Raw genomic sequence first — 13,813 nt, forward strand, 5'->3', positions numbered from 1 at the left:
TAAATATAGAACCAATGAAAAGTGTTTACAAGAAGAGACTAAATATGAACAGCGTTGGATCCATTTCCAAACACAGGTTCTTCTTTTCTACATCCTGGAACATGCAAGGTTTCCACACGACAGTGACAATATCCACATGTCAGGGGATGTTCCCCGTGGTACACACACACACACACACACACACACACACACTCTCTCTCTCCCTCTCTCTCTCTGCTCTGCATCAGATATTCAATTTGAAAGTAATGTTTTGCATTCACAATTTGGATTTATTTTAAATACCAATCCTATACAACTAGCAATAACATGATCACATTCTGTGTAAAATTATATATTCTTTAGGATAAAATCAACACACAAAAAAAAGGTGTCAGAAGGCGTTTTGTTGCACTGTTTCACTGCACGGCTTTTGTTTTATTAGAATGTTTGATGTAACACACGGTAGAACGATTGTGTCTCATGCCTTTAAGTCTGTAAGCCCCTCCATTGGCTGCGGAGGATGAGTGACAGCTACTCTCCTCCTATGAGACGTCTGCTCTGTGCAGTCTGTGTTTGTGGAGTGGCCCTGATTGGCTGCAGTGTAAAGTATTTACTGATATCATCAGCTTGTCAACAAGCAGCGTCCAGAGCATCCGCAACTCCCAGTTCGGGACAAATTATTTTTTATTAGATCCAGAGAAGAAGAAGTGGGCAGTGCTGTATATATATCCTGGTCTGATGGATGTTGAAATGTTTTCTGCTGGGTAGAATTCCTGAGCTACAAATATGATGTGCATACAACAACCGCCTCAGAGGTTGTCATAGTACAACACTGTACAATGCTGAGTGTTAATGTCACTCACATGGACACCCTTATGGGTCCATTTTGGTTTACATTTGCTCACTCTCAGAGTTACATTAACACTCAGGGGTTTCACAGAGCAATGCACACATTTTGTCCCCAAAGTTAGAACATCACATCAAGCACATGAAGAAGCCGCAGACGTCTCTCCATGGTATTAGTTTAATTACATGAATGCCTCCTGATTTCTCTAGTTCCTCTTGACATCCTTGTATAGCGTTGTTTGTTATTGCCCCCCCCCCCCCCCCCCCTCCCCCTTTCTATTGCATGTTAGCCTGGATATACTTTTGTTTGCCTTATTAGTCAAATCTGCGACATGCATTGGAGGGAATAAGACACAATGGTGTGGGTCCCATGCAGGCCCCCGCCGCCTGGCACAGTGTCCCCCATCATGCAGTAACACATGTACGGTCATACCATGACTTATTACAGCTGATTACTGCAGTCATGTGGATAATCTCTTCATGCCTTTCTCGGGTCTGGGGAACCTTGACACTGTGTGAGCCCAACAACAGACTTCATGGAGACTTGTGATTTTTTTTTCTCCTGCAAATGCTATTTGATCCCGTGTGTCACCCCCATTGTCACACGCGTAGAATATTTTTACTGTTTTTGTGGTGCCTTCTAGAGGTCAGATATATATGGAGCTTGGACAGTGACTGGATTCAAGCTGAATTATACACGTGGTTCGATAAGCATTGAAGACAGGATATTTTCTGTGGGGCTTGTCTTGTATAATAATTCAGCTTTCACCTCCCCTCCGGCACTCAGGGTGATTTTCTAATGACAACATTACAGTGCATGAGAGAAAGCGGGGCAGACAACAGTGTCATTGTAGTCGGGCTGTATTATAATGTTGCAGGCGGTTGTTTTTGTGCTGGGCGGGTTTCACTGGCCGTCCATCCTTCCTGTGCTCGAGAATATTTCTAAAGGCGGAATTTGTCATTATGATGTAGAGTACTGTACTGTACAGTACGGTAGGTGCACACGGAGCAGAACAGAACAGAGCAGAGCATGCAGCGATGCTGGTGCATATGTCTCCGGGTTGTGATGTGCGTTACGAGTAATGGTGGAGAGGTCTTATGGTGTTGATTCCATCTTGTGCTGTCCTACAATCATTCAGCAGTGGAGGAGGAGGAGGAGGAGGAGGAGGAGGAGGGGAAGGGAAGGGGAAGGGGGGGGTTAGCGGGGTCGCTACCATTTTTACTCTTCCAATCCCACTTCCCCACCGCTGGAATATAATCCACTGTCTCTTGACCTTCAAATCACGCTGCGCTGCAGTCATTTCAATTGGCCCGGCCGCCATTAGCGTGAAATGTCCTCCAGCCACAACTCGGCTTCAGCTGCATGGAAGATTTCCTCTCCTCTCTCTCTCTCTCTCTCCCAGCGTGGTACCCCCCTCTTCTTCCATGCACTTCCCCCTCTCTCTCCCCCCGTTCCATCCATGCCGTGTCCCCCTGAAAGCCTGGCCTTGTCGTCGGCCCACCTTGTCCCCCCGAAGCCTGGCTTTGTGGGTGGACCGACACGGGACACGCTGTGTCGTTTAAACTAAACCTGGCTTTGTGGGTGGACCGACACGGGACACGCTGTGTCGTTTAAACTAAACCTGGCTTTGTGGGTGGACCGACACGGGACACGCTGTCCGTTTAAACTAAACCTGGCTTTGTGGGTGGACCGACACAGGACACGCTGTGTCGTTTAAACTAAACCTGGCTTTGTGGGTGGACCGACACGGGACACGCTGTGTCGTTTAAACTAAACCTGGCTTTGTGGGTGGACCGACACGGGACACGCTGTGTCGTTTAAACTAAACCTGGCTTTGTGGGTGGACCGACACGGGACACGCTGTGTCGTTTAAACTAAACCTGGCTTTGTGGGTGGACCGACACGGGACACGCTGTGTCGTTTAAACTAAAGAAACAGCCAAAGGATTTAGACTCAGCCCTCCACTCTGTTCCAATCAGAGGCTTCATTTACCTGTTTTGTATCTGATAGAATAGGATATAATTGGCAAACCTGGTTTATTATTACGAAATTTGTATATGTTTGGGTATGGATATATATATATTGTATATATATCTTTCTGCCAGAATTCATAAACAGATGCTTACTCAAATTGCTACTTGCTCTGTTTTTATATATATATATATATATATATATATATATATATATATATATATATATATATATATATATATATATATATATATATGTGTGTACTGTGTGTTTGTGTTAGTAAAGAGGGCATCTTTTCAAAAGAGGAAAATCGATTGCAATTTCAAAGGCAAATGTAATTGTACGTATGTTACATGTGGTGCACTTTGGATAAGTAATAAGTCTTACTGAAAGGTGTGAATCTGTGTCATTGGTCCTGTGCCTACAGTACAGTACAGTACAGTACAGTACAGTTGTTTATGGTAGCATGGAGTTAAAGGCTACCTTGTGCTCACACAATAGTGTGGAGAGAGATCTTATATTCCGATGTATACACATTTTATTGTATGAAATATGAATATCGGGCTGCCGTTTCAGTACCACTTAGCATCACAACCATGCAGTAAAACCCTTAATTTATCTATTTGAAACTGAGAGTGTACAAATTGAACTAAACGGATCCTTATGGGTCCCTTTGGTTTCATTTGTACTTGGGTGTTAGATGAACAGTGAGGATTTTACAGTGTTCTAAAATGACAGAGGAGGGTAGGGTACACAGTACACTGACTAAAGCATACAAATCAGATGCCAGCACACAGCATGTGTTGTGTTACAAGTAGATGGATAGATCAATTATTGAAAGAGGACATATTTGATATGATCTGGAATATTAAAAATATATCAGAGAACAAACAACAATGCGTGGCTGTCTTCAGATCTGTCGTGAGAGATGTGTGTCAAAACTCCAGAGAGATGCTTTATTCAGCATGGGGTCATGGAGGTCGCGGAGTGTTTGAGAAAGATGTAAGAACATAGTTCTTTTGTTGTGTCTTTAATTTCTTTTATAGAAGGTCTCAGGAATTGTCAGCTGGAATTTTGGAAATTACGTTTATTGTCATCACTACTCGGGTGTCATTAATGACGTCCCTTCCATAGTACGGTAACTGCAGGTGGATATGGTACAGTATGATGGTGGTGACCTACAAGCACAGATGTAGCTCAACACCGTTGTTATCGCTCTGTTATCGTTTTCCTACGCTGTACACAAATATAGTTTACTGTGTCACAGTGCTTATTGTGTTTCTGGGACGATGGAAACTGGATATACTGTACACATACGCTGTGAAATCCTCAGTATTCGTTTAACTGCGTGTAAGCATATAGGGGTCCCTATTTTGGGGCATGTCGTTATAGGTTAACGTTGTCAAGAATAATAAAAAGAAAATGCATTTAATTTACCGTGTCTACTGATTGTAACGAGCAGGTTTCTATAGCTGCGATGAAGATGATGCTCAACTCAACTTTATTGTCACAAAACCGGTTAAAAAAAAAAAAAAACAATAGTGGGTGAAACTCTTTGTTGTTCAATCAAGCTACAACCATTTGGAGTTTCAGGGAAAAGGACAGTGGAATAATATAGAGAAAGGAATAAGCAGAAAAGAACAAGTCATATATGTCGGCGGGTGAGCAGTGTAATTGTGTAAACGTTAAAATATGTACATGTTTATTAGTTTATATTTGTGTGATTCGGCCTCACAGAAGTCCTCATCTGGAGCCTTCCCTTCGGTCTCTCCGTCTCCCCACTGGTTGTTATTACATACACTATATATATTTATATTCATGATTAATGAGCCCGGTGGGATTTATCCATAATTCTGTGGCCTGGAGGTAAAATTGAAATGCATGCAGTGCATGTAAAGCATTCTTATATTATTGCCCAATATACTTAGCAACCATTACATTTGTTGGCATTGGTGAAAATATAAAACCGAGAGGGGCTTCATGAGGTTTCAAATCAACAACATGAGGCCACTCTAAGAAATAGACTTATTGGAATTGCATTAAGTTGATTAGAACTAAGAAATGAATACCGTTTACAATGGAGCAGTGTTAACCCATTTTTGACGGGAACCCCATTTGGTGTTTTATAAGTGCATTATGTAATTTATGTTATACTTTAGCTTTAGCTATTGAAAAAATAAGCAGATCTACAAGTTCATAGCGCGGCACCGAGTGCCGCGCTATGAACTTGTAGATCTGCTATTTTTGAAAAATTGTGAATCGCAAATATTTGGATATATATTATTTCAGAGTGAACGATTTTAACTCAAATCTTTGCTTCTGGGGTGGGGGTCCCTGGAACAACATATTTTCAGATGGAGGTCGGCGGTCAATTATACATATCATTTTTGGAGTCCTTGACATGAAAATGTATAAGAACCTCTGACACATAGAAACATAGCTTTTTCTGAAAACTGTCAGTATTTTAGAAAACATCTTTTTATAGAATCGTCCTCAGGACACAATGGGTTAAACACTCTTGTTTCTCCCAGCTATGGGAATGGCATTGACAATTGGTCAGCATCAATTAAATGTGATCTGTATATATCCTGAGAGGCCGCAGCTCTGTTGTCTTCTAATAAAGCCAGTCTGTGGCAACAGAATGTTTCATTTCCTCTCGGAGATTGCCCTCAGTAATACAGAGTACTTATCATAGCACTGAAACAACACAGCGTTCTGCCGGCTCTGATACCCGGATCAACTCCAGGCCCGGCGCTCGCCAGAACTTCTGAGCAGCAGTTAGGACGGCTTTGTGTTGTTTTCAAGCAGAGAAATGCACACAGCTGGACCGAACCGGGCCCATTTAGATTCTGCACCCCATGCTAGTTTATAGCAGAGGGATATCGTGGGCTTATTTCTTAACCCATTCTGAACGGGAACCCGTTTTGGTGTTAGCACTATGTCGTGCTTTAGCTATGGAAAAATAGCAGATCTACAAGCTCATAGCACGCCACCGAGTGGCGCGCTACAAGCTTGTAGGTCTATTTTTTTTAGAATCTGATCTCAGGTCAGAATGGGTTCATCAGACCAGTGTGTGTCCAGTGGAAACCTCGTATGAATCTTATCTCAGGTCAGAATGGGTTAAAGGCTATAATGTACACCATTGAGATCCAAACTCTCTTGTCATTCATGCTAAAAAAAAAAAGTTGGCTTCTTGACTTGAATACTGGATTTCTTATTGAACGGTTAATATTCACATGTATATTCCACATTGTGGGAGGGTGGGGTGATGGGGGGCATTCTTTCTTCCTATGACCCCCTCCCCCCCCCCCACCCCCCCCCCCCACACCTCTCCTCATAATTAATGTGAGCCACATTCATATACGTTATTGCACCAGAGGGTTGGTCACTCATTAATCACATGACCTTCCTGGTGGCTCAGTTAAAGACCTTGAAGGACTAGATCAGCTGAAGATGGCGGAGGCTGATGTGGAATTCAATTGTTTTTGGAAGTGGTCGTGTTGTTCACGCCGGGTAATTTATACCACCAGCACCGCTCGGCTTCTCTCCTGCTGCAGGTAGCTTTAATTAAAGGGATAGTTCACCATTTTTTAACTTGTGTTGTATTTATTGAAGCAACGTTTCGGTCTTGCGACCTTCCTTGGGCAGCGGTGGCCGAACGGTACCATGAAATGTTTCTATGAGCAGGGCCTGGCTGTAAACAAGTTCTTGAGCTTAGTCCAGTTACCCTGCAGGGTAAACATAGTACCTTTCCATTCCTTTCCTTTTTCCACATTGTACATGCCTCGTCATCATCGTACCTGCTCCAAATTACCTATACCGGGTGTGCGGAAGTCATCTCTCTATAAGTATTCAAATACTTGCCATTAATATAGTGGTTGCAACTCACTGTATTTATTGATTGTCAGATCGAGTCCCGTGGTGGGAGTTCTGCTCTGGTTTTGCCCATGCATTTTGTAGGGGGGCACTGCATGGGGATGGGGGCCATGCATTAAAAGTAAATTAATCCACAAAACTAGCGTAATTTGTATTGTTGACGTATTTCTAAAATATTAGAGCAACTTTCGTTCAACTTTGACCCCTCTATCACATGGAACTATTTCTTGGGCGTAGTGATATGGACAGAAAAAACATAGTTCTGTGTGATAGAGGGGGGAAAAATGAACGAAAGTTGCACTATATGGTAGAAATAGGTCAACAATAGAAATGATGCTATAGTTTTGTGAATTGAATTTGCTTTCAATGCGTGGCCCCCTGCAGCCCCCCACAAAACCAGAGCAGAACTCCCACCACTGGACTCGGGCGATCAACTAATACAGTTGCAACCACTACTACTGTACATTAATGGCAAGTATATTTCATACAGCTGAAGTAAAAACAAATCGGAACTATCCCTTTAAGCCACGATTTCTGCTCCATTTCACGACGGTGTTGTGCGTCGAAAAGAGCCAAACTAAGAGCTCACAACGCGCCGTGGATGTGTCGGGGCGTTGTGGACTTGTACACATGTAGTATAGTTGGCTCTTTTGGAAGCTTTATCAAACATTATCATGTCAAGGACTCCCTGTGTATCGCCGGACTGGACCCCCATCCAAAAAGAAATTTGAATTTTTCAAAACTGTTCACGAATAACACATTTAAACCTGATCAAAATGTGTTGCAACGCAACTCGTAATAATGGTTAAAGTTGTTAAAATGGCCCCTGGGCGTCCCTGGACCCCATGCAGTGCTTTTGACCATGTGTGGCTCAGGGACTGCCAGTGGTGACTGGTCGTGTGTTCGAGGTGCTGTGTCTGGTAACATGACACATGGTCGTGTGTTAGAGGTGCTGTGTCTGGTAACATGACACATGGTCGTGTGTTAGAGGTGCTGTGTCTGGTAACATGACACATGGTCGTGTGTTAGAGGTGCTGTGTCTGGTAACATGACACATGGTCGTGTGTTAGGGGTGCTGTGTCTGGTAACATGACACATGGTCGTGTGTTAGAGGTGCTGTGTCTGGTAACATGACACATGGTCGTGTGTTAGAGGTGCTGTGTCTGGTAACATGACACATGGTCGTGTGTTAGAGGTGCTGTGTCTGGTAACATGACACATGGTCGTGTGTTAGAGGTGCTGTGTCTGGTAACATGACACATGGTCGTGTGTTAGAGGTGCTGTGTCTGGTAACATGACACATGGTCGTGTGTTAGAGGTGCTGTGTCTGGTAACATGACACATGGTCGTGTGTTAGAGGTGCTGTGTCTGGTAACATGACACATGGTCGTGTGTTAGAGGTGCAGTGTCTGGTAACATGACACATGGTCGTGTGTTAGAGGTGCAGTGTCTGGTAACATGACACATGGTCGTGTGTTCGAGGTGCTGTGTCTGGTAATATGACACATGGTCGTGTGTTAGAGGTGCTGTGTCTGGTAACATGACACATGGTCGTGTGTTAGAGGTGCTGTGTCTGGTAACATGACACATGGTCGTGTGTTAGAGGTGCTGTGTCTGGTAACATGACACATGGTCGTGTGTTCGAGGTGCTGTGTCTGGTAACATGACACATGGTCGTGTGTTCGAGGTGCTGTGTCTGGTAACATGACACATGGTCGTGTGTTAGAGGTGCTGTGTCTGGTAACATGACACATGGTCGTGTGTTAGAGGTGCTGTGTCTGGTAACATGACACATGGTCGTGTGTTAGAGGTGCTGTGTCTGGTAACATGACACATGGTCGTGTGTTAGAGGTGCTGTGTCTGGTAACATGACACATGGTCGTGTGTTAGAGGTGCTGTGTCCGGTAACATGACACATGGTCGTGTGTTAGAGGTGCTGTGTCCGGTAACATGACACATGGTCGTGTGTTAGGGGTGCTGTGTCTGGTAACATGACACATGGTCGTGTGTTAGGGGTGCTGTGTCTGGTAACATGACACATGGTCGTGTGTTAGAGGTGCTGTGTCCGGTAACATGACACATGGTCGTGTGTTAGGGGTGCTGTGTCTGGTAACATGACACATGGTCGTGTGTTAGAGGTGCTGTGTCTGGTAACATGACACATGGTCGTGTGTTAGAGGTGCTGTGTCTGGTAACATGACACATGGTCGTGTGTTAGAGGTGCTGTGTCTGGTAACATGACACATGGTCGTGTGTTAGAGGTGCTGTGTCTGGTAACATGACACATGGTCGTGTGTTAGAGGTGCTGTGTCTGGTAACATGACACATGGTCGTGTGTTAGGGGTGCTGTGTCTGGTAACATGACACATGGTCGTGTGTTAGAGGTGCTGTGTCTGGTAACATGACACATGGTCGTGTGTTAGAGGTGCTGTGTCTGGTAACATGACACATGGTCGTGTGTTAGAGGTGCTGTGTCTGGTAACATGACACATGGTCGTGTGTTAGAGGTGCTGTGTCTGGTAACATGACACATGGTCGTGTGTTAGAGGTGCTGTGTCTGGTAACATGACACATGGTCGTGTGTTAGAGGTGCTGTGTCTGGTAACATGACACATGGTCGTGTGTTAGGGGTGCTGTGTCTGGTAACATGACACATGGTCGTGTGTTAGAGGTGCTGTGTCTGGTAACATGACACATGGTCGTGTGTTAGAGGTGCTGTGTCTGGTAACATGACACATGGTTACTGTTCCTCGGGGCATTGATAAAACCTCTGATTTACGCTGTGATATGCAGTGAATGCGTTGGACAGTATAGGTCAGTGTTATTATACAACCATGTGTTTGACCAATGACCACATTTTTGAAAATAGCTTTTCTCCAAGCTCACAACGTGTCACATTTGCTATCATGCACTGGCATATGACACTGTATAAAATAGAGCTTATGTACACGCACGCATGCACGCACACACACACACACACACACACACACACACACACACACAAGCGTGTTAGTCTCTGCAGTAAATTATACATGTTCATTCTAAATACAAAAGAGGCATACTAGTTGTCAAATTGTTATTGTCATTTCTAATCTATGATAAACATAATGTCATCAGATTGGAGGTGTGTTTTACACTGTACTTGCTGATGTCACGGTGGAATAGCCCGTAGCGTTCTTTGACCGATAGCAAGAGTGTCCTTCACAGTCCATGTGTCTATAGGAAAGCCCAGTCCATGTGTCTATAGGAAAGCCCAGTCCATGTGTCTATAGGAAAGACCAGTCCATGTGTCTATAGGAAAGACCAGTCCATGTGTCTATAGGAAAGACCAGTCCAGGAGAGCCCAGTCCATGTGTCTATAGGAGAGCCCAGTCCATGTCTATAGGAAAGACCAGTCCATGTGTCTATAGGAAAGCCCAGTCCACAACTCCACATATTCCTGACCGACCCATTTTGACATCAATGCAATAATTGTATATGGAGCTGCAATTCAAGGGACAGATCCCTTCCTTTACTTTGGTCCCACCATCATGGCTATGTTTGTTGATAATTAGCACAAGGACATACCAGCAGAAAAGAGGCAGAGCTAGTTATGTGTAAACTGTCACTGTCATTGACGTGGAAGGAGAAAAACAGCTACAGTTCATTGATGAGTCTTCATCGTTTTGCCAGGTGCTTAAAAGCGCCTGGTCTACATTTGCTACTTCTCTACTAGCGACCGTACTGACGACCTCAGTGGACACTTTTTCATGACTGTCTGTCTCTATCGGCCGCCTCTAAGCCAATGGGAGACTTACCCATTAAAACCCATAGTCTGAACGGCATCAAAACCCATACTCTGCACTGCACCATGGCAGTTGTTTATATAACTTTATTAAATTATAAAAGCTCTATTGCTTTTAACCCATTTTGGGCGGGAACCCCTTTTGGCGTTAGCATTATGTTATGCTTTAGCTATTTGAAAAATAGCAGCTCTACAAGCGCGCTACAAGCGTGTAGGTCTGCTATTGTTTTTAAATCGAAGAACGACTGACATAGAAACATCAGAAAACTGTCAGGAGTTTCCGCGTGAAGTGAAACCCCCAAACTCATTGTATAGGTGATTTACTCATGTACTGTATATGGAGTTTACTCATGTACTGTATATGGAGTTTACTCATGTACTGTATATGGAGTTTACTCATGTACTGTATATGGAGTTTACTCATGTACTGTATATGGAGTTTACTCATGTACTGTATATGGAGTTTACTCATGTACTGTATATGGAGTTTACTCATGTACTGTATATGGAGTTTACTCATGTACTGTATATGGAGTTTACTCATGTACTGTATATGGAGTTTACTCATGTACTGTATATGGAGTTTACTCATGTACTGTATATGGAGTTTACTCATGTACTGTATATGGAGTTTACTCATGTACTGTATATGGAGTTTACTCATGTACTGTATATGGAGTTTACTCATGTACTGTATATGGAGTTTACTCATTACTGTATATGGAGTTTACTCATGTACTGTATATGGAGTTTACTCATGTACTGTATATGGAGTTTACTCATGTACTGTATATGGAGTTTACTCATGTACTGTATATGGAGTTTACTCATGTACTGTATATGGAGTTTACTCATGTACTGTATATGGAGTTTACTCATGTACTGTATAGTTTACTCATGTACTGTATATGGAGTTTACTCATGTACTGTATATGGAGTTTACTCATGTACTGTATATGGAGTTTACTCATGTACTGTATATGGAGTTTACTCATGTACTGTATATGGAGTTTACTCATGTACTGTATATGGAGTTTACTCATGTACTGTATATGGAGTTTACTCATGTACTGTATATGGAGTTTACTCATTACTGTATATGGAGTTTACTCATGTACTGTATATGGAGTTTACTCATGTACTGTATATGGAGTTTACTCATGTACTGTATATGGAGTTTACTCATTACTGTATATGGAGTTTACTCATGTACTGTATATGGAGTTTACTCATGTACTGTATATGGAGTTTACTCATGTACTGTATATGGAGTTTACTCATGTACTGTATATGGAGTTTACTCATTACTGTATATGGAGTTTACTCATTACTGTATATGGAGTTTACTCATGTACTGTATATGGAGTTTACTCATGTACTGTATAGTTTACTCATGTACTGTATATGGAGTTTACTCATGTACTGTATATGGAGTTTACTCATGTACTGTATATGGAGTTTACTCATGTACTGTATATGGAGTTTACTCATGTACTGTATATGGAGTTTACTCATTACTGTATATGGAGTTTACTCATTACTGTATATGGAGTTTACTCATGTACTGTATATGGAGTTTACTCATGTACTGTATATGGAGTTTACTCATGTACTGTATATGGAGTTTACTCATGTACTGTATATGGAGTTTACTCATGTACTGTATATGGAGTTTACTCATTACTGTATATGGAGTTTACTCATGTACTGTATATGGAGTTTACTCATGTACTGTATATGGAGTTTACTCATGTACTGTATATGGAGTTTACTCATGTACTGTATATGGAGTTTACTCATTACTGTATATGGAGTTTACTCATTACTGTATATGGAGTTTACTCATGTACTGTATATGGAGTTTACTCATGTACTGTATAGTTTACTCATGTACTGTATATGGAGTTTACTCATGTACTGTATATGGAGTTTACTCATGTACTGTATATGGAGTTTACTCATGTACTGTATATGGAGTTTACTCATGTACTGTATATGGAGTTTACTCATTACTGTATATGGAGTTTACTCATTACTGTATATGGAGTTTACTCATGTACTGTATATGGAGTTTACTCATGTACTGTATATGGAGTTTACTCATGTACTGTATATGGAGTTTACTCATGTACTGTATATGGAGTTTACTCATGTACTGTATATGGAGTTTACTCATGTACTGTATATGGAGTTTACTCATGTACTGTATATGGAGTTTACTCATGTACTGTATATGGAGTTTACTCATGTACTGTATATGGAGTTTTCATTGACTTTGAAGGCGTCTGGACTAAGACTCCCATTTCTCATGAGAACCCTTTCCTCTTGTCCTAAAGATCTGCCCTCAGTCCCTCACCCTCTGCTATGGTCTTGTGTTTGTTTGGAAGAGAAGAGTGAGAGTCATCCTGGACCCTTTGAAAAACAGCTGTTTGGCAAGATGTATTGTGCTGAGGTAATTGTTAATACTGGTAATAAACATTGAACAACACTTTGTAGCTGCTTACCATAGCAATGCAGAGATGTCCCAATTTGTTGCACTCTTACCTTATTTAGGCCAGGCTTACTATATCACACTTTGAAAACCTAGAAGATTGCAAGGATTATGCTGTGTGTGTGTGTGTGTGTGTGTGTGTGTGTGTGTGTGTGTGACTTATTGTCCTTGTATTTGGAAGTCTGGGCCATGTCCATAAACTTGTGCTCAGGGGTTTGCAATTGGGTGGATTGCTAAAAACAAATGCAAAAAAGCTGGCTAAATACTGTTCTGTCTCAGCTACTATGGGCAGTCTGTCTGTCTGGAGAAGGCGTTGTTTCATTTATCCCTAGGAGGCTTAAAAAACCCAAAACAAACATCCTGTCTAGTAGTATCAAGTATATAGTATGTCAACAATGTGCTATATATATATATATATATTTTTTTTTTATACTTTCTCTTCCTTTCCCTCTGTGTGTTAAGCGCATGTGCAGCAGCTTGGTTGGACCATGTAATGTATAACCTTATTCTGACCAGTGTTTGGGTCTATTCTGTATACGCCTCTTGTGCAGATCCAAATAAAAGAATTCAAATGTGTGTGTGTGTGTGTGTGTGTGTGTGCGTGTGCGTGTGTGTGTGCGTGTGCGTGTGCGCGTGCGCGTGCGAGTGTGTGCATGTGCGAGCCTAGTGGTCTGTGTGGCTATATTAAGCGTGACATTTTTCAAAAGCTTCCAGTGTTAGACTTTTGAATTTCAAAGTGTTTTGGAAGGTCCACTGAATATTTCATTTGAAATATTTTGAGCACTGAGGATCCTATTCATTTCTTTTAGCACAGGTTCCTATGGTGGCACAGAGAGCCCAGCCCACTGCAAAGCACCAATCTGAC

This window comes from Protomyctophum bolini, assembly GCF_963924005.1.
Source record: "Protomyctophum bolini genome assembly, chromosome: 1".
In the NCBI taxonomy this organism is placed as follows: Eukaryota; Metazoa; Chordata; class Actinopteri; order Myctophiformes; family Myctophidae; genus Protomyctophum; species Protomyctophum bolini.